Below are 22,548 nucleotides of genomic sequence, written 5' to 3'. Positions count from 1 at the left end.
AGCAGTGGAACTTCCTTGGAGGTCCTATCAATTTTTAGTCAAAGTTCTATAGTGTAGGTGGAGCTGAGACTTAAGATCAAGCAGCAGTCGGAGGTATGTGTTTTTCAACCTCCTAAAATTTTTTTCTTGATCCGCTGCTGTCCGTAATTTATGTGGCTTCATGTTGTGGACCATTGTTTGTCATAATCCGGAAGAGATGAAAAACAATAATTTATGTCGCTGGTCTCATGAAACTAATGAAGATATTGATGCGTGCGTTCTGGTGAAAGATCTTTCATTTTGAGCAGCTGAACTACGAATGCTGAAAAGTTTACAGTACGACCTGACACAATCATGTTTTCAACCCGACCCAAAACAAAACGTCACAGAGAGTAATAATGAAGTGGTTGGCACGTTTCTGTCGGTTCCATGTTTCCAGCGGATAATTTGTCCAAGCTGAATTATTATTATTGACGACCGAGCAAACAAACCCGTCTCTATCAGTTCCGTACGTCGTCCATCAGGCGCTAATGGTGCGGCCTCCATCGATGCAGATGACCTGCCCGGTGACGTAGGACGCCGCCGGCAAGCAGAGGAACGACACCAGGGACGCCACCTCCGTCGGCTCGCCAGTCCCGCTGCATCGGGATGCGTGACAACTCTTGTTGCACCACCGCTGCCGGTAGCTGTATGTGTTGATACGTTAGGTTGTACTTGTTACAATTCTAAAATACTTTCTCTGTTCATAAAAGAACGCAGTTATAGGATCCGCATCAGTCAAATTAGCTCAGGCAGTTTGATAAGTTTACAAAAAAATGGTATTAGCATTTATGTATCTTAATGAATTTATTATAAAAATATACTCTATAATTATTCTAATGGTGTTTATTTTATATCAAGAATGTTAGTACTTTCAGAGGCCACCAGAGGCTATATAGCAGGAGTAGACATATTACTGTGGGACCCATTAACTAAAAAAAATCCACAGCACGGCTACTCCCGACCACACACCGCACCAAGATTCCCTGAACTGGTGATGGATGTGACTCAAAACAGATATAGATACTTGCTTCTTTTAGCTTCCTGCTTAGTCGATCCTCAAAGTCCTTGCATCCTTTTCGACAACATTATGTTTGATAGATTCTGTCGTTTAGACCGTAAGAAAATATATACTTACTCTCTTCATCTAAAAACAATGTTATTCTAGATTTTGGCTAAGTCAAACATTGTTAAATTTGAATGTTCATAGAAAATAGTATCAACATTTGTACCCCCAGAGAATTGAAAATATATTTCATTATATATCTAATAGTACTCATTAAGCATCATAAATATTAGTACTTTTTTATTTGTAATTGCTAAAGTTCAGATGGATTGACTCCTAAAACAAGAATGACAATCCTTTTAGGACCCATGGAGTACCTCTTTAGCCATGTCTGTCATGATCACGCCAGGTGCGAGGCAGTTCACACGGATCTTATCATGGGCCCACTCAGTAGCAAGGCTCCTCGTCAGCTGGTTCAGTCCTCCTGCATAAACCATCATGAATGTAAGGGCAACCCAAAGATATATAAATTTATGCATATGTGGACACTAGAGTGAGACCAAAAATGATTTGGAGTTTTTATTCTAAAATGACAAGGTTTAGATGTGCCCTTATCATAGTGTATGATGAGTAATTGTCATGCACATTCAGTCTTTGTAGTTAAGCTGTTATTGCTTATGACTAACGAACCAGAAGCAAGCTCGCAGTGTTGCAAACATGTCTTTTGGCTTACGATGTGCAGGTGTTAAGCTTGTCATGGCGGTCCATGGCAAGGCGAAGGTGAAGCGGGGGATTCACGCCGATGCACCACAGTCAGTGAAGGATAGACCATGTGTAGCAACTTCGTAAGCACATGGGCATGACAACAAGAGCAAGTAGGTCCAAATTCTTTGGTTCATTGGGAATTTGTTTTTGGCCTCCTTGGTTCATTGGGAATTTGTTTTTGGCTCCATTCATCCCGTCTCTAGTTCCCCTATTTTGTCCTTTCATTTCGAAAGGACGTGTTACGTTTGTACTATCATTTTTCCAAAAGAAAAAAAACAAGAAAACCGTCACGTACCTTTGGTGACGCTGTAGAGCGTTTCCTGTGGGAAGGCCAGGAAGCTTGCGATGGAGGATATGTGGACGGCGCTTCCCCCGCCGGCGACGGAGGCGTTCCGGAGGAGCGGGTGCGCGAGCTGGCTGAGGTGGAAGCACGACTCCAGGTTGGTCGCCATGATCCGAGAGTAGTCCTCCGCCGTGTACTCCCCCGGCGGCTTGATGAGCAGCAGCGCCGCGTTGTTCACCTGCACGGGCACTTACTTCGCCGTCAAGCTGCGGTTGATCGATGGGATTCCCCGAGCCGGAGGAGACGCATGGTTTCACCTTCAGCTTACCAGGATATCGAGCTTGCCGTCGAAGGTCGCTTCCACTGTCTCCATGAGCCTCTCCCGGTGGGCGCGCACGGCCACGTCGCAGACGGACACGGTGACGTCGAACCCCTTCTCGGCCCACCGCCGGCGGCACTCCTGCAGGTCCATCGTGCTGCGGGCGCACGCGTGCACCCGTGCACCGAACCCGGCCAGCTCCTCCACGATCGCATGCCGGATCCCCTTGCTGCCACCGGTGACCAGCGCTGTTGCGCCGGCCAGGCTCCACCTCTCCGCTGGTCGCAGCTGCCATCCTCCGTTTTTGTGTATGTTGTGTGTTCAACTTCAACAAGTACTTGTAGTACAATGTTTGCGATGCGAGTGACAAATATAGTACTAGTAACTTGAGCCTATTTTGTCATTGCAGTGACAAATAATCTGAGCCGGACTAAACACCAACTGATACTACAGCAGTGCTATTGAGGCGATCTTTTGTGTTCGACATCAACTTAAGAATAAGTGGACCAAAATAAGTGGCCAATATGTGGACCACAATAAGCGTGTTTAGTCCACTTATTGCTAATATCAGTTGACAAGCAAGTGTGTTCAAATTTATATAGATTTATTCCAAAATTTAATAGTGTTATTTCTTTTTGTCATATAGATGTTGGACTTTGACATCAAGACATCTATGATGACTTTGTTAATTTTGAAATCTAACGACATAGTTTTTGGAAGGTGTTGGTAGAGGTATGTTGTGTACATGCATTCAAAGGAATGAGTATGCGTACTTGGATATAATTGTCGGTCACGGAGGCATGGCCTACAGGCCTTGGATGACTGCGTTCTTTGCGCGCAATGTCCGGAAATGTTGGAACACATCCTGCTGGGGTGTCTTTAAAAGGGAAGTCTGGTTCCAGGTACTTCAAAAGCTTCACTAGGATGGGAGCATCGTCGTTCGTCAGGAAAACTTCTGTCTGGTGGTTGCGGGCTAGGAAACTGTTACCAAAGGTGATCCGAAAGGGCTTCGACTCCCTGACGTTCCTTATTTGGTTGGGTGCTTTGGAAGGAACGTAATGCTAGAACCATTGGAGGACCATCGTCTAATTCAACAATGGTACTACTGCTCATCGTCGGAGAAGCAAGGGAGTGGGCGGCCGCGGAATACTCCAGAATAAGGTCGCTGCTGGTGCTGCTTTGAGCAATGTCGCAACAGGTGCTCATTGGGTCGCAGATCCTTCTTGTAATGTAAACCATTTGGAGAAAGCAAGAGAAGCACCCAGGGTTTCCTTACCTTCTCGCGGAGCTCGGGGTTGCGGTCGCAATGGCGGAGGAGCGGTGAATCGGTGAATTCGACAGCGGCGGCTCGCTTCAATGGCTGCGGCGGCGCTGCTGCTAGCTCTATGTGAGGCGGCTGCGTTGGGGCGAGATAGGAAGGTGGCGGTGCGGGGTCAGGCACTATTTATGGGGGCTCGGGGCAACGTGGGCAGCACGCCAAGACGCGGCGTGGCGAAGGCGGAATTGGCGGCATGAGCAGTGTCCGTGACGAACACGAGCATTGGAAGGAGATGACCCTGACATGTGGGCCTGACGTGTCAGCAGGAGTAGAGAGCACAGGCGGCTATGCTGGGCTACGCTGGGCTAGGCCACGGGGAGACACTACGTCAGAATAGTACTTCACTGCCGGTTCAAAATACCCTATCACTACCGAATTTTGAACCGGCACAACCATACTGACAGTGATGAGTGTAAACTATCACTATCGGTTCCTACAAACCGACAGTGTTCTTCAACTTCACTGTCGGTTCTTTACACAATCGGCAGAGTTCGGTTCCACCAACACTGCCGGTTCATAAGACCATCCAGTAGAGTTCAGTTCCACCAACACTGTCGGTTTGTGTTTCAACCGGTACTGTTGTGACAAGAACCGGCAGTGATGGCTAAGCCAACGTTGCCGGCCTGTGGCTCTAGCCGGCTGTGCCATCACTGCCTGTTTGTTGCTAACCGGCAGTGATGTTTACGACAACACTACCGGTTTTTTGCTAACCGGCACTGATGTCACGTTCGCATTTTATTGTTTTATAATTTATTTTAATTTATATTTTTCCGTGGAATCAGGTTTCGCTTTATATATGCTACGTAGACGACAGGTCCAACAATATTAAACATTACAAATGTTACTGTTATAGTTCAAATGTTCTTATCAAGATCTTAATCCCTCAAAATAAAAAAGAAATATTCTCGGACTTCACAGATTGTGCAATACTTCTCGGACTTCTTACAATAATCTAGCGAGCCACTCTGGGCCATACTGGTCCTTGAACTTCATGGATTGTGCAATGAAAAATACTCCATCTTTTTCCAATACCTCGGCTAAGATGAATTTTTCCAGCTCCGATTACAGCGCGATGATCTCCATGTCTAACAACCTTTCGTGGTTATATTTCTTGCGTTGTCGTTCAAAAAAGATGATAACCAAAGAGGAATCAGTAAATCATTTTGTTGAATGATTAACAGACATAAATGAAATGGGGATTATACACACCAACTTTTTGGCTTCTTCCGATTTCCCGCCGATGTAGCGAAGCATTGCCCATATTACATAAAACACGCATTTATTGTTTCCCGCCGGCTGTTTTAGGTACTTCCCCTCCATTTCGACAACCTTGAATGGGACCTGTGTCCCACCCATATGTCTTCTTCAGACACTGAGCAACATTAAAAGGAGAAACGTTAGAAAGTGGTATATGTGAATAGAAAACAATATGTTATTAGGATCGGTTACTAATTCAGCACTGCCACCGGTGCATCTAGATGATGAAATAGCTTTTTCTTCGAGTCACACATCTCGTTCAGATTTTTGGCAAGATTAACACAAATGAAGATGAAATGGTAGCTACAATCATAGAATCCTAATTATCGAATAATCTTAATGAAAAAAGAAGCATAAAATTAAAAGCCGAGAACACATACTCGCACTTGTAGGCTAGAAGTATGTGTGTTTTGTTCTTCATCTTGAATACGTCGAAAATAGTAATCAATCTCTGATTTAGGTCTTCCACGTCACATCCATGGAGGCCTAGACATGTCTTCTCATTGACTCGCAAGGGGTCCAAGAAGCCTATGTTATCCCATTTGCTTTTTAGAATACAAAATTTTGCTATACACCTACATAAAATCATAGAAAGTGCTCAAAAGTTAACAATTTGTGTCCCGAGAGAGTTGTTAATTGTAATATCGTGCGTGTAGGGTACTTACATAGTCCATAGCGTCAACATTTGTGTATCGAGAGAGCGTTTCTAGTATAGCTGGAACAAGCACTCCCACTCGACATTGAACTTCTCTTCTTCAGGATAATGAAAAACATGTGGCGAACGGATAATAACCTCAAAACCAAAGTCCTCCATCTCTATTGTTTGAGCCATGTAATATTCATGCAACTGGCAAATATATATTGTCAAATTTTTATACTCGTGATCGGGAACCAAAAGATTGCCCCTTTCATACTTCATTGCAGGTGTTCCCGTCCCTTGTACATCATAATAGATGTTTGCGGCCTCTTCCATGGTTAATTCGGGGTTGTCTTCGATGAACTTCTGTATCTTCCTTAAATCTTCATTGTGTAATTCATCGGCTCTTGTTGTAGCGTACTGATTCTGTGTTTGCCTTTCAAATTCGGACTTCAACAAAAATGGAGATAGTGAGGCACAGAGATTGATGAAACTAATACAATCTTCCTTCGAGATGTGTGCTATAAATTTTCCTTCCAACAAGTTTGTAATGCTGCCATTGAACAACCTTTTTTTTGTTGGTCCACTTTGGGAGCATTAGTGACCGAATCCAAGGACCTTTTCTATGACTACGAGGATGCCTTTGATCTTATTTCGGGCTGAGGTGGAGGAGGTGGAGGATGACAATGAGAATTCTATTTTCCTGGGGCTGATGAAGATGGAGGAGGGAGAGGAGTCTTCTCTTTTCTCGGGGCTGATGAAGATGGAGTCGGACGAGGAGGAATAGAAGGAGACCTCTGTCTTCTTGGGGGTGATGGCAAGGGATGAGGAGGGGAGTGATCTCTGTTGGGAGATGGTGAGTGATCATCGTGGGTGGGCGAATACTCACAGTCGTCTTCATCATCATAGTACAATTGGTGGTCAAGCTTAATGAAGCGCTTGCGCCAGGCCACTTGAGATCCCTTGTTATGACCAAGTTTCAGCCTGTCTTCCGCTACGAGGTACTCATTGTGTATCTTGTTATACTTCTTATCAAGTATTATGTCAATGGTGACGCCAGCATACCCCTGTGGAATTGGGCGGCCATTAATGGTCCCGTCTCCCGTAGGCTAGGCCTAGCCGAGCGCCACATTGTCCTTTGTCCATTCCTGACGGATGTACAACTTGACATTGATGGGTTCAGTGATGCCGTCCACTGGATGAGGCACATTCACATCTTCTTCATCGAGCGGGGTCGATCCGCAGCTGCTGCGACCCCTAAACTGTGGGCTAAAGGTAGTAGGAGTAAGGTTTTGTTGTACTCCTGACCCCTTGGACAGCAAAATTTGCTGGACTTGTGCTTCAACAGTCGCCTCAATCCATGCATCCATTCTTTCTTCCATCTTTTTTAGTCGCCTCAAATGCTTTGCCTCCTGATCCGCTCTACCCCTCGAGCGACTCCAGTAAGTGTTAGATTCTTGGGGGAATGCTAGTTTCTAAGGAACAACACCAGTTCTTCTAGTGCGACGAGGGTGCTCCATGGTTTCGACTGCTTGGGTGAGCACGTCTCTCTACTTATTAGAAGTGCGAGTCCCTTGCCTCACCTCCTCAGTTACTTGGGAGATCCCCTGGATGAGTTCGCTCATGGGTGGATTTGTGGAGCTAAAGCTCCCGTCCTCTGCGTGGCGTATATTCCTCCCCATATAGTATATTACCGATCTTGGCTCCCAATCGGCGGTCTCAACATGAACGCCTTCCTCAGCAAGACGATCCATCTTTTGAAGTTCTGCTTCAAATTCTGGCATCTTTTTGGCGTAGCCACGAGAGCCGAGATGATGAGGATTCATCGCTTTCTACAAGTTCTCCTTATTCTTCCTACTCATCTCTAAGTACTCCTTAGATGACCTATAATCCTTGAAATCCTGCCAGAAGTCCTTCGGCTTGCTAAACTGTCCACCATCAAAATCTAGCTCTTTATTTTGGAAGACAAAATTCTTGTACAATGTCCCCTTGAAATTCTTGAAGCATGTCCCCATGATTTCTTTTGCTTTTTTCTTGACTAACTCCTTGTCATACTCCATTTGGAAAGTGAAATACTCTAGGATCTTGATATCCCATATGTTGTCCTTCTCACTTTTGGGAACCCTCCACGGGTCATCATCTTTCTCAATCCACTTCCTGTACCTAATCGGGATGAAGTCCCTAACAAGTAACCTAAGGATAGTCTTGTACTTGGTCAAAGCTATAGGCGGTGAGAGTGGATCCCCGAATTCATAGAACTCGGTGATGTGCTAGTTTGTATTCCTACCAATAGGAATCTTTGACACGCCTCGCTTGAATCTGGCATTCCTGCTACCCAAACCCTCTAGCTCCTCGGTCGGCTGAGGCTCCTGCTGGAGACACCAAATAAGCTATGACCCTCTCAATTGATTAGCGTGTGTGGCTACATAGTCACATGATACCAAAGTTACCTGGCCATCTTGGTCATTTTGACCCAGATCGAGCAGGCCAGACGGGGTCCATGGCTGCTCGTTCTCACCGTCCTGATTGACACTGTCACCATTTGTCAGATCATGCAGCTCTCCCATCCCAGCGATATCAGCCACTTCTTGTTGCCAATCTATTCTTCAGCGACGAGGTAACAGGCGAGGACGAGTCATGGCTGTGACATGATCGTGGTTAGTTTTGGCTACGTACAACTACTAATAGCATATGTTCATATATATATATACATATATATAATATATTTAATGCAAAGTCTAATAATAAGTCCACATACAACAAAGTTAAATAATAGCATATGTTCACCTAGAACAAATTTATTGTTTGATTGACCACATACAACAAAGTCCACCTACTGTTCTATGAAACTAAGCCTACATCAACTTCCAAATAAGAAAAGCAATGAACATAGCCATAAATAAAAGCATGGCATCTTTCCAAGACCATGGAGCAATTCTCCTAATCTTCACATCTTTGGCGGGTGGCTTCTCTTCAATCTCAAGTGCCAGCGGATGGCCATGGTTTGCATTCATTGGACCATAGTAGGTCGGTTGCCCATGGTTTGCAAGGTAGGCTGGATGACTATAGTAGGCCCTCCAAGCTTCAGCTTTTGTGTTGTACTTTTTGTGCAAATTACCAGGGTAGCGATTGACTTGAGCATAGCAATCTTCCCAGGTTCGATAAATCCTAGGCATGTGACCAACATGCACTACATACCATGCCATGGTTGCCTATACATTTAAGTAAATTAGGCATGTGGTAAGTGGTAATGGTAACTCACTGAACAAGAGTTATTATTCAAGTTATATGGCAAATCTCTACTAGTGACACTTAATTCGAATCTACACTACTCTTGTTCCTAGTTTACAAATTAGAACCATTGATTTTGCCTTAGTATTCACAAACTTCACATTAGGTTGGTTGCTAAAGCACAGGTTCTTCTATTAGACCAGATCCTCAGCAAGCATGAGATAATTTATTGTGTGTTCAACATGAACAAATCCTCCAGATAGATTGAAACAAATTTGAATAACTATAACCTCACATGCGTCCTTATTTAGGTCTGAATTGTTGTGTTGACAAACACAGCACATAGACTTCTTTCAAAATTTACTTCTTTAGATTTCTAACAATAGGGAGGCAAACCCTTGTCCATAACCAGCGGTACACGAATAGCCAAGAAACATAATCACGTACTATCACTTAATGTAGACATAAGTCAACTTTTTTCTTCTTAGAAGTGAGTTGGTAAAAATGTGTTACACAAACATTCCCCCAAAATAAGTATTACTGGACTCAAGTAAGCAGCAACACCTCTACTGATTCACAGCAACACCTCTACTGATTCAAGTAAGCAGCAACACAGTGGGACATTTCATCAGACACATAGCAGGCAGTGAGCCACGCACTCACCATGGGGTGGGAAAGCAGTTGTTCGCGTGCTCCTGAAGGCCTCGGCGGTGGGAGTGTAGGCGTGGAGGAGGAGGGGCACGGTCGGCGTCGTGGATGAGGAATGAGGGCACGGATGACGCGGTGCTCTAGTGTGGGGTGGTGCTCCAGGGTATGGCGGTGCTTTGACGTGGGGCGGTGCTCCGGCGTGGGGCGGTGGACAGCGTGGGGCGGTGCTCCGGCGGTGCGAGGGCACAGATGGCGCGGTGCTCAAGGTGTAAAAAGTGGGAGTTGGCCCATGAGCTGCAGCTCTAAAGATGAGCCATGTCATGGCGACTGTGGCACATCTATGCCACCCCACACCATGCCATTTCATGGTAGTCCGATGAGTGGCGAATTACGTAGGCAAGCACATATGACCGTGATGCAGAGCACCAAGGCATGCGTGAAGTCTGCGTGTGTTGCGGAGGAGGAAAATGGAGTGGATGGGGAAGGTTTGTTTGCAGTTTTCATTCATGCTGGCACAGACACATATGCATCTAGAGGTGATGTGTGGGAGGCTTTGGACGACCTCTACTCGAACGCCAAATTAGATCAGGGACCAAAATGCCGGCCCGTCACTATCGATTTCTTATCAACCGGCAGTGATAGGAGAACCAACAGTGATATTTGGGTAGTGATATTCGGTCATCACTACCGGTAATTAGTGTGATCCAGCAGTGATTCTATCATCACTACTGGTTCATGGCTTGAACCAACAGTGATATTGTCACTGCCGGTTTGGGACTTGACCCGCCCGACACTGATAGACTGTATGAAAAACATCATAACTTTCCCATATTATGTCTGAGTAAGACAAACTTTATACCAAAGTTGTAGTACTCGACGAGATCAACAACTTTGTTATTGACAGCATTTTCATTTGAAGTCATTTTGATGCTGAATATTTGATTCACAAGATTGTATAGAGTTAATACCAAAGGAATCCATATGCTCTATAGTCATATGTGTAGTGATAGAGAAGGATCTCAGATGGACAAACGACCAAAACAGAAGCTGTAGATCTCAAAAATTTATACAACTTTGTAGTTTAGAACTTTTTTTATTTGAAGTCGTTTTGATGTTGAAATATTTGATTCACAAGATTTTATAGAGTTAATACCTAAGGAATCCATAGTCTCTATAGTCACACGTAAGTGTGTAGTGTTAGGGAAGGATTTCAGATGGAGAAACAACCAAAACAAAGTTGTAGATATAAAAAACTTATGCAAATTTCTAGTTGGAAACTTTTTTATTTGAAACCATCTATCCAACAAAAATTACATTTGAATTCCTCACATTTGAAATTTGAATTTTTCAAATGACCACGGATGAAGAAACGACCAAAACAAAAGTTGTAGATCTTGAAAAGCTATGCAACTTTGTAGTTGATAACTTTTTCATTTGAAGTCATCTATCCAAGGAAAGTTATGTTTGAATTTCCTCGTATTTGAAATTCAAATTCTTCAAACGACATCGGATGGAGAAATGACTAGAACCAAGTTGTAGATCTTGAAATGTTATAAAACTTTGTAGTTGACAATGTTTTCATTTGAAACCATTTAGGGTCCCAAATACTCATTTCAAAACTAGATGAACATAAAATGAGGAGGATGAATATTCCAAATGGGCATAAGTGTCTTGTGGTGGAGTAGTTATGGGACGAACGCGCGAATCCTGAGGTTGTGGGTTTGAACGCCGGCGAATGCGAAGCGCGTGTTTTTCGCATGAAAAAACTGCATGACTTGTGGCAGCGCGTGCATGTGGCTACCCAGTGGGGTCTCTCCCAGTATTATTATTTTTTTGCTATATAGTTTCAGCATGAATTTGTTATTCTGGAAAACCTCATCAAGTGATGAGCCCTGCCATCAATGCCACTTTCTACTGTGGGTTCAAGAAATCGGTAGTGACGTGGTTTTTGAATTGGCAATGAAGGGTTGTTCTGGGGTAGTGAAATAAGAGTGATATTTGAACTTGTATAATTGTCGGTAAGACCATAGCCGTTGGCCATTCACAGTCTCCCTAACTCATTGGCCATTATACTTTCATATTGGCATACGTACCTTAACCCGTTGGCAATCCATTAATGGTCTCCCCAACTACTCGTTGGCCATTATACTTCCATACTAGCATAGGTTGTGTATCTAGTATAATGTAGATACTAGGTTTAGGGCCATATCTATAAACATCTTGTGGTCTAATTGCAAACTTTGAGGATTTGTTAGTAACTCATAGCCTCACGGAGGAAGTAAATACAAACAACCATCTCTCCCTCCTATAAATGGTGCACTAAGGCTTAGAGGGAAATGACCCTCGGCTATCTCACTCTCCTTTTTTCACTGTTCAACCTCCCTACCTCTCTTTAGGATCCTCCCCCTATGTCTCCTTGGCAACAAGGACAATTCCTCAACAACCTGTAACTCTCCCCCTCTCTCTCTTTGGCAACAAGTCCCTAGCAACATGCAACGCTTATTTCAAGAGATGTACTAATTTTGGTCCTAATATAATTCTCTTAAGTGATCGTTAAACAATAGTGGAAAGTAGTTAAAATATGCTTTATTAAATATTTAAATATGTAATCCACCTATACTAGCCTATGCCAACTATATAATGAGTGCGTTGATAGATAAGCTAGACTAGTGTTTGTTTTCTAGCATATCCACCTGTTGTAAGAGACCATACATATATTTACAAAATTCTCAAACGATGACTGGCAAAATTTATGTCATGCGACTTCCTCCTAGACTCACCGTGGCACGTGGTAGGTCAGCCCGGAGGCAATGAACGGTACCCCATGTCCCAAGGGCATGCATTGTGCTTCTTTGGGATATTAAACTCATAGGACTTATCCACAATTAATTATTATTCAGTAAATCTACTACAACGTTATTCTATATATAAGAAGACGCGTATGCACCGATATGGATTTACTATAGTTTTAATTAGCAAAGAAACTATATACAGTATAGCACATTGTGAGTGTTGTGTTTAACCATTTGTTGCATTGCGAAACATTAGTCTAATTTTAAAAAAACTGTCAATGAAGGATCATTCATTAAACTATGTATACATTTAACTTAACAACAAACACTTAGATTATTACTCTCTCTAGTCATCGTAACAATATAACATCATGTCTTTTTGACAAAATTTAGTCAAATCTTAAAAAATAATTACTGCAAGTATCATTAATTTCTAAAGTATATAGATTGGAAATGAGATATATGTGCAAATTTTGTATTAAAAACTACTCTCTATTCCTAATGATAAGATGTTTTGATTTTTCAAGATACGTTTGTACTTATACACTATGTCTTGAATTGTAGTAAAAGTAATGTACTAGAAAAACCAAAATGTCTTATACTTTAGAATGCAGGGAGCACTTAGCTCGCAACATCTCATAAATTAAGATATTAAAAATACATTTTAGAAGGTACAGTGATTACAGATATGCATGGAAGATCATACGAAGTCAAATATGGAGCCTCATGTACTTGAATTGGGCAAACAACTAACACTTGAGCCATTATAATGGATGGAAGCCGAGCACAAATGTCCATGAATGGTTGTGGGGGGTATGACCCCGTATACCCACGGCGGACTACATGGGCTGTGCTGCCAGGGGCGGTCCAGCCCACAAGACGAAGTCTTGCGGAGCACGACGCTGCTCGGTGCGCCCCGCAAGATTCCGGGAAGATATCCTAAAGATACGGCGTAATCTATTAGGATATATTACGATCCCATGACTCATGTAATCTGTTATTACTTACCGGTTATCTCTCTGATCTAACCGACCTATAACCCTACCCCCCAGCTACATAAGCCTCATGTACTTGGCTTGGGCAAACAACTAACACTTGAGCCATTATAATGGATGGCAGCCGAGCACAAATGTCCATGAATGGTGCATGTGGCAAACATTAGGAACTCAATGTCCATTTCAAGACTAATCTCGATCAATCTAACTTCTTCTTTGAGATCTTTGACTTGAAACAACTTTGATGGAGCCAGTTACCATCATGATCTTGACAATGAGTTAGCCTCTAGTGTATCCAAATGCTCTCACTTAAGCTCCCTTAAGACGAATGTCTAGGACCCCTTTAATAGTATAACCTAAGAAAAAATAAAGCTTTAATATCCAAGCATCAAGCCTAAATTGGCTCTATAGTATCCTTAGTCTTCAAGAATATCCTATACGCCTTACCCCAATCATCAATCCAATTATTTAGGGCCAAAACACTTGTGACCAATCAACTTGTGACTAACTCAAGTTGGATTACCGTTGCAAAACACAAATTAATTGTGTTCATCAATCGCCAAAACACCATAGCACCAAATTGGGCCTAGATACATTCACATGTTCATAGCGGGATCCTAGACGTATGGAGACAAGTAGCGTTGTGGTTTGAGGAAGGAGCATTGTTGTGATGGAGACAGACACCAAGGAGACATTAGCGGCAGTCTGGTGAGGTAGGTGATTGTCGACAAAAGATGCTCGGCAGTCCTCCGAGGGGTATCCCACGAAGGTAGATTGATCGGTGGGGGTGCGCGTGATATGAACTAGATGGTAATATAAGCACCGAGACACAAGATTTAGACAGGTTCGGTCGTCAGTATGACGTAATACCTACATTCTATGTTCCGATGTATTGCATTGAGATGTATGTAGATGTCGACTAGGGGACCCCTGCCTCTCCTTATATACTCTAGAGGGGTAGGGTTACAAGGAAAGTATCCTATTTGGTACTATACAATATCTTACGGTGCACATCGACCAGTGCCGTGCACACATTCGTCTTGTGGGCTGGGCCACCCCTAGGGCCGTAGACCATGTGGCCTATCATGGGTATCGGGGGTCGTACCCCCCACAGCTAGTCCTCGAGCGCCTTGTATCCATTGTGCAATGCTGTCTTGAGCTTGTCCGAGTAGGTGCGAACGAAGCCGAGCAGTCAAACTCATGGTCTGACCACCGTGATGAGTTGCCAAGCAATTGTGAACCGTCGTCGAGCAGTTGTGAACCATCGCTGAGCAGTGTGAGCCATCGTCGAGCAGTGTGAACCGTCGCCGAGCAGTGTATCCCTAGTAAGGCTTGCCATAAGGATGTAAGGAGTTCAAGATAAAATTTGAAAATTCTTCCACTTAGGAGAAGTGTACCACTTAGACTCCGTCAATAAGGAGGGTAAATCAAGAAATAAGCACTACATTCACCGCTAGGTGAAGTGTAGCCACTTAGTCCTCGAGCCTGCTAGAAGATAAAGAATAAATCTTGTAGTAGGGTCAAAGAAAAGAAGTCTAAAAGCTTGCCGACGTCATCTGACATACGCGTATCAAGACCCCAGACGTGCTGCCCAAGATCAGCACCCTGATCCGAACAGCATGGAGCAGCTTGATAGCACACCGATGAGATGTAACAAGATTCGACCACCAAGGGACTCCCTAGCTTAGCTGGCGATGTCCGAACACCGAGGAGTCCCCAGCGTAGATGGCGATGTCCAAGCACCGAGGAGTCCCCGGTGTAGCTGGCGATGTCTGAGCACCGAGGAATCCCCGACGTAGCTAGCGATGTCCGAGCACTGAGGAGTCCCGGCATAGCCGGCGATGACCGAGCACCGAGGAGTCCCTAGCATAGCTGGTGATGAAGCACGAGCGACGAATAGTTCGGTCCACTAGTCGGCGGTGAAGTGAGCATCGAGTAGAAGCGATCGACAAACAATCCGATCAACTGGTCGGCGATGAAGTCCATGAACCTAGTGGTCGGACTAGTTGATCGGTGGAGAAGTCCAAGCACCAGGTGGTCCGATCACCTGGACGATGATCCTACAATACAAATATGTAGAATGGGTAGTACATGATGTAGAAATATATGAACCCCAGAGAAGAAATAGTGTATGTAGCTCAGCGATCAGTTGGTGTGAAGATGTATTTATATTTAATATAAACCGCCCGACCAATTAGTGTGTAGCTGAGTCTCCAGCCTTAGCTAGTCTGTTAACCATAACATAGAGCGCGGAGCCCGTGTGCATGTAGGAAGAACAAAGCGTCGCTAAGGAGCCGCTGTTGACCACCCATAATGCAGAGGGCAGACGCTCGTGCACGTGTAGGGAGGAGCCAGAGATAGGGCCGTCTCTGGGACATCCGAGCGTCAACATGACTATTCGGGGGGTCGCCTTAGACTTAGCAGTATGCATCTTTAAGATGGAATACATGAAAGAAAATCGTTTGGAGAGCAAACATGGAGAAAATAGCTCGGAGAAACATCATAGCGATATATGAAGATTGGAGAATATTTAGAAGAATATTAAAGCGTGACTTAGCTTTAGACAGAATGTCTGGTTGGCGGCGCATGGCGTTATCTGGTCGGTGACGCGGGCAGCTCGCTTGACAGCTAGAATGAAGTTGATCTCGTGTTGGAGTAGGACGAACGTAGTCGGAGCTTGGCGGTGTCAATCAGCGTACGAAGACATGCACCATGGTTGTCGAAGGATGTTGATCTTGAGTTACACCATCTGGTTCGCTAGGGATCAGCGCGCATGAGCCCCATGGTGGGCGCCAACTGTTGACAAAAGATGCTCGGCAGTCCACCGAGGGGTATCCCATGAAGGTAGATTGATCAGTGGGCGTGCGCGTGATACGAACTAGATGGTAATACAAGAATCGAGACACAAGATTTAGACAGGTTTAGCCGTCAGTATGACGTAATACCTACATCCTGTGTTCCATTGTATTGCATTGAGATGTATGTAGATGTCGACTATGGGACCCCTGCCTCTCCTTATATACTCTGGAGGGGTAGGGTTACAAGGAAAGTATCCTATTTGGTACTATATAATATATTGCGGTGCACGTCAACTAGTGCCGTGCACGCCGTCGTCTTGTGGGCTGGGCCACCCCTGGGGGCGTAGCCCATGTGGCCTGCCGTGGGTATCAGGGGTCGTACCCCCCATAGTGATGAAGCAGTGGTAGGACGTGGGGCTCTAGCTTGGATTGGATTGAAGAGCGAGCACATAGGAAGAATAAGAGCGTGGCAAAGATATTGGCGCACTCCAATAGCTCGGGTCAAGGTGGAAAAGTGGGAGTTGGCTAACAAGCTAGAGCTCTAAATATGAGCCCTGTCATGCCAACCGTGGCGCATCCGGGCCACCCCATGCCATGCCACATCATGCTAGTCCGATGAGGGGCGAGTGACGCAGGCAAGCACAATGGCCGAGATGCAGAACATAGAGGCGTGCGTGGAGTCTGCGTGCGGTGCGAAGGAGGAAAATGGAGTGGATAGGGAAGGAGATACTTTTTAGCAATTTTCATTCATGCTAATACAGACACATAGGCATCTAGAGGTGGTGTGGAAGGCTTTGGACCTCTACTCGAACACCATAGGAGATCAGGGACCAAAATGATATTTTTAGGGGTATTAAACAAGCTAGGTAATTATACAAAAAGAAAATCCATCATAATTTCCTACATGAACCATTAGCCTATAAAACAAAACATTATTCACAAACCACATGGCACACAAAATTTAGAGTTGGTGGTGCCATCACAAATCATGGATTTCATTAACCTTAGGCAGAGAGTCAATATGAAGAGAGATTAATGTTTGGAGATAAGTGCATGAAAGAGGAGGAGAGTAAGTAGGAAAAGATATTAATGCTTGGAGATAAGTGGAAGAAAGAGTGGGACACAAACCATTTTGACTAGGAAAAACTCAGATCTCATCACCAGTCCGTGAATATATAATTATAAGTATTGGAGATAATGAATTATAGTGATGCCCCTAGGGCCTATTCTTTTTACATAGGCACTGTCCTAGGCGCCAAGACCCATTGAGGGTAAATGTTGACAGTCTTTAGCTACATAGATAAATCAACAAGCATAAAGACACCAATGTAGCTTTGAGTATTCCACAATATCAAATTTTATGGGGAAGGAGAGGTGATTAACTTCAAATCAAATTTGGTTCGAGGATCGAAGACAAAAAAAAAGTATAGAAGGATATACAGGGTTCAATGTCCACCTTGTAGCCAAGTGTATTTGTGACATTAAAGATTAGCGTTAACTTTGCTTACTTCAGAGCAACACACAAATACTAGCCTTAGAAACAAATGAAAACGGGTCCAGCCTATTGTGGCTACAGACCCTATTGGTACTTGTCAGTGTATTTGTCATGGGTTGATAATTATGGGGCGTACCATGACAATAAGAACTTGATGGTCAGACATAGTACACAAAGTTTCTATAGGTTCTGGCCCATGTGGGGAGGTATACCAAATGTCCAGGGTTTGTCGATTGTATTGCTTGGCGCCTCATATTTTAGGGGGGCTTCATACTAGCCAACACTATAGCTAGGAAGCCAGGTTTGTCCTCTGTGGTAATACCTACGGGTCGTATCATCCAAAGTAGCTCCTGTGTCCTTTGTGATCAGGTTGTTGCAATCTTGACAATGTCTTGGCATGAGCCTGCTTTAGTCATCTCCGTTGAACAAGTCCAAAAATGTTGCCTGATAAAGCACACATCTTCTTTTGTTTGCAGGGAAACCATGAAGGATTTAGTCAGTAGTTGTAAAAAACCCCACTTATTCATGAATAGGTGAATCTCTCAAGGACAGGTTAGCCCGGGGTAAATCCAAATGGTATCTGACATCCAAGCTGCTAGTATATAAGCTAGTGACCTAGTAGAGGGCATACCATTGCTCTTGATTGTACGGATCATGTGACCATATGCATGGTCACACATGGTTTCTATGATTTAGATGACAACACAACTGCAGGGTCTATGATGCCTAAGAGGGGGGGGGGGACTAGGTAACTTAAAACTAATTGCCTCTAAAATATACATATCAAAACCTATGCAAGATACTATCTAAAATGTGCACTACGGTTTTGCTAAGTGTTTCTATCTCTAATGCAAAAGAGTTTTGCACCCTAGGTCCAATGCTATCAACTAACCTAGCAAGCTAGACTAGGAAGGGCTAAGCTCCTGGTTGGGTAACTCCGTGCATAGCTCATGGGACTTCCCTACGTACAGTAAGTGGGTCCCCATCTGTCCTTCTCCTGGACCGCTCCTCACTGTCTTCACAACCGAGCTTCCGACCAATACTCCATAAGTCTCGTTCCCTTGGTACACTATCGGCGGCTACACCACGGACACAATTGGTGTGACCTCACAAGATTACAAGATCCTTGGAGTACAAGCTAGGTGCGTGCAAGCACCGAGTAGCAAGAGCTATGTAGGCGTCACTAAGCACTAAGAATAAGCCTAGAGAAAGTTCTATTCTGTGGTCTAAACTAGCATAAGCCCTTCACAAAGCACTAACACTAATCACCTAAATTTCCTTTAAGCACTTGGACGAAAGCATCAACTCAATAGCCGCTTCAGCACACTCTAACAGCCCAGAAATGACCATGTACAGGCGTATATATAACCCCAACTTCCCAAACTAGCAATTGTGCACGAACTCCACTTTTGTAGCGAGAGCCAGAGATGTTTGGTGATGCCATATGTACTAGCCATTGGAATCCGACGTTGGCTACTTCATCTCCCCAGTGATGTTTCCAGTGCCACAATGGAGAGTGTTCATTGTCCTAGCCTTCATTTCTTCACTGGATCACACCTTATCTTCTGGTGCTCACCCGATGCCTTGCACGTTGGAGAGCTCTAATGATATTTATCTTCTCCACTACGACTGTGTAGTATTCTTTGTACTGAAGTTTTGATGCCCCATCGTGTTAAGTTGTGATCTAAATTCAGTTATGTACAAGATAAAGGCTAATTTCTGCTGGAGCGAAGCGAGGCCCGTCACCGGGAGGCTTGATCGTCGCCTATTAGGGTTTTCCATCTATATATACTTCATGTAAGCTGTGTGTACATTAAATTTGTTGATGGATCACCTATATATATTTGCTGTTATATGTTGTTGATATGTTGATTGCTGCCAAGAGCAAGAAAAAAATCACTACGTTGAAGAAACTGTTGAGTAGTGAGTTTGAGATGAAGGATCTTGGTGCTGCTAAGAAGATTCTAGGTATGGAGATTACAAGAGACATAAATTCTGGTTTATTATTTCTTAGTCAATAAAGTTACATTAAGAAAGTTCTTTATCATTTCAATATGCATGATGCAAAGTCTGTTAGTACTCCTATTCCTTCTCATTTCAAATTATCAGCTTTACAATGTGCTAGTACTGATGAGGATTTTGAGTACATGTCAAGAGTTTCATATTCTAGTGATGTTGGTTCTTTGATGTATGCCATGGTTTGCTCTCATCCTGATTTATCATATGCTATGAGTTTGGTTAGTAGATACATGGTTAATCCTAGTAAAGAACATTGGAAGGTTGTTCAGTGGATTTTCAGGTACATTTGTGGCACAACAAATGCTTGTTTGAAGTTTGGCAAGACTGGTAAGGGACTCACTGGCTACGTGGATTCAGATTTTGCTACTGATTTAGATAAGAGAAGATCTCTCACAGGTTATGTGTTCACTATTGGTGGTTGTGCTGTGAGTTGGAGGGCAACATTGCAGCCCGTTGTTGCCCTGTCTACCACTGAAGCAGAATATATGGCTGTTGCTGAAGCATGTAAAGAATCGGTTTGGTTGAAGGGTTTGTTTGCTGAGCTTTGTGGAGATGATTCTTGCATTAATTTATTTTGTGACAGTCAAAGTGTTATATGTCTCCCTAAAGATCAGATGTTCCATGAGAGAACGAAGCACATTGATGTCAAATACCATTATGTTCGCGATGTTGTCGCGCAAGGTAAGCTGAAGGTATGCAAGATAAGCACACATGATAATCCTGCTGATATGTTGACAAAGCCAGTTCCTGTTGCTAAGTTTGAGCTTTGCTCAAGCTTAGTTGGTATAACTATTTAGCTTGAGAGGCTATTTGGCACCGGAAGTATTTCTTTGTTGTTTCAGGGTGAAGGTTCGTTTTATGCTACAAGAAGGAATTTGTCTCAAGGTGGAGTTTATTGAGTTGTGATCCAAATTCAGTTATGTACAAGATAAAAGGCTAATTTCTGCTAGAGCGAAGCGAGGCCTGTCGCCGGGAGGCTTGGGCCGAAGCGAAGAGGATCGTCGTCTATTAGGGTTTTCCAGCTATATACTTCATGTAAGCCGTCGTGTTGGGAACAAAAAGTTGTAAATCCCCGACGTTTGTAACCTCACCCGATATAGTGAAGATTTGCTGGCTGGTGCCCGTGGTTTTTTCCCTTCTTCCTTAGAAGGGTTTTTCACGTTAAAATCGCATGTCCCCTGTGTTTGATCTACTGTTCTTCGTCGTTTATATTGCCTATCGTTTCTAACACATCGAAGGGTACTGGTGCACTCTTCAGCAGCTAGCCTCAGACTTGACTTCATGTTATCTTTTGGTGCTTTCATCGGAGAGCTTCAATAGTGCACTCCAGTGCACATTGAGCTCAATTTCTTTGCGTTTTCTCAGCCGGAATTCTTGCACTTCATTTCTTAGACCGGTTCCATATATACTACTATCCATCTAAGGATGAAATGCATGCATCAGATGTTGAAATTTGTGAGACGATTTCTAATAGTTTTATATTTTCTATTAGTGTACATGTTTAACAAACAGTTTTGCATGAGAACGACATTCGGCCTAGAATGTGTTATCTGTGCTATACATGGCCCAGCTAGCGACTACATTGGATACAGAGCAATCTCGGTGTGCCGTCGATATCATTTCTGTTTCTTTGAGATACTCAAAAGAAAGTTCCATCTGGCCATTTGAGCTAGATGACAAAAAGTTACAAAAATCAAATGTGTCATTGACCTAAGCCGGTCATTGATTGTCCAGTGTCAACGTATCGCAAATAATGATTCTCATGTATTATTTTTTTTTCTTGCTATCTGAGCATCAAATTCATGCATATATATAGTGTGTGTTGAATCGTATGTCGGCAAGAAGACCCTAGTATAATATAAATATAAACAAGGAACACTCTAATATAATATAAATATAAAAAAGGAACTATGTAAGAGGAACATGGCAGGGGGATTTGCTCGACCGTCACTATCTTTGGGTGCATTCATCGTTGCATCAAGATATTGACCTACATATATGGATATATATATCTAAGTGGTGTGTTGCCCCTGAGGCTGCTAACAACTGGAGTGGCTGTTAGAGTTAACTCCCATGAGCATGATTAGGGTAGCTCACAAGTCACAAACTGATACTAATTAATCTTATATAGAAATGGCCTACTATAGAGACTGGGATACTGTCATATATTACTTATTGTAGAAGATACGGTACATATGGGTATGCAGACAAGCTCGTAGTAGTGGTGATCACGCGCAAGGAGATGAAGCTGAGATTTTTTAAAGAGCCAAACCGAAGTCAAATGATGTCGAAGGTGCATACGTGTCAGCAAGTGATGCAACTCGACACAAGATAATTGTGTCAAATCCAGAATATTCTGTTTTCTTAGTGTAAGTGAACCAAGTCAACACAATTTAATTGCCCATTTTGGCTGGCTCAGTTGAAACAGCACAAAAATACCAAAAGGCTAAGGCCGGTAAAAATTCTATGTGAGGGTGAGCAGGAGCGAGCCTTTCTACAGAAGATACCAAAAGGTAAAAAGTTTGGTATAAATTTTGTACTACCTTCTTTCTAGCTTTTCACGAATGGTGACTGCTCTTAATTTGGCACCTTTGCAAGGACTTTAACAAAATTTATTGCTCATCAGCATCAAACAAAAAGATATATATGTGGATCATCTATATTGTGATATTAGGAAACACATGAGTCATTTAGACGCAGATAGAACATTTACGAATTTTGTGTTGAGTGAAACATTTTGGGGTCTCTACACAGCACACGTTTTTCGACTCACATTGCATATAACATTCAAGTGTTAGTGGAGCCTCTAGAGCACAACGATTTATTTCAACATAAGTAATCTAAGGTCACATATAAGCTTTAATTCATAAATAAATTAATTCAGACTAATTTATAGACAAATAAAGGGTTATGTAAATGAATGAAAATTACATTCGTTATGTATGAAGAATGATGGTTGTCCCGTCG

General features: G+C 43.3%; 1 pseudogene; it reads right to left on the bottom strand.

The window, feature by feature from the left end:
- Positions 1–207: 207 nt before the first annotated feature.
- Positions 208–2,709, bottom strand: LOC136485909 (noroxomaritidine/norcraugsodine reductase-like; annotated as a pseudogene).
- Positions 2,710–22,548: the final 19,839 nt, after the last annotated feature.

This window comes from Miscanthus floridulus, chromosome 10, assembly GCF_019320115.1.
Source record: "Miscanthus floridulus cultivar M001 chromosome 10, ASM1932011v1, whole genome shotgun sequence".
Classification (NCBI taxonomy): Eukaryota; Viridiplantae; Streptophyta; class Magnoliopsida; order Poales; family Poaceae; genus Miscanthus; species Miscanthus floridulus.
Note: the sequence above shows the minus strand (reverse complement) of the source record. Positions and strands in the feature narration are given on the sequence as shown.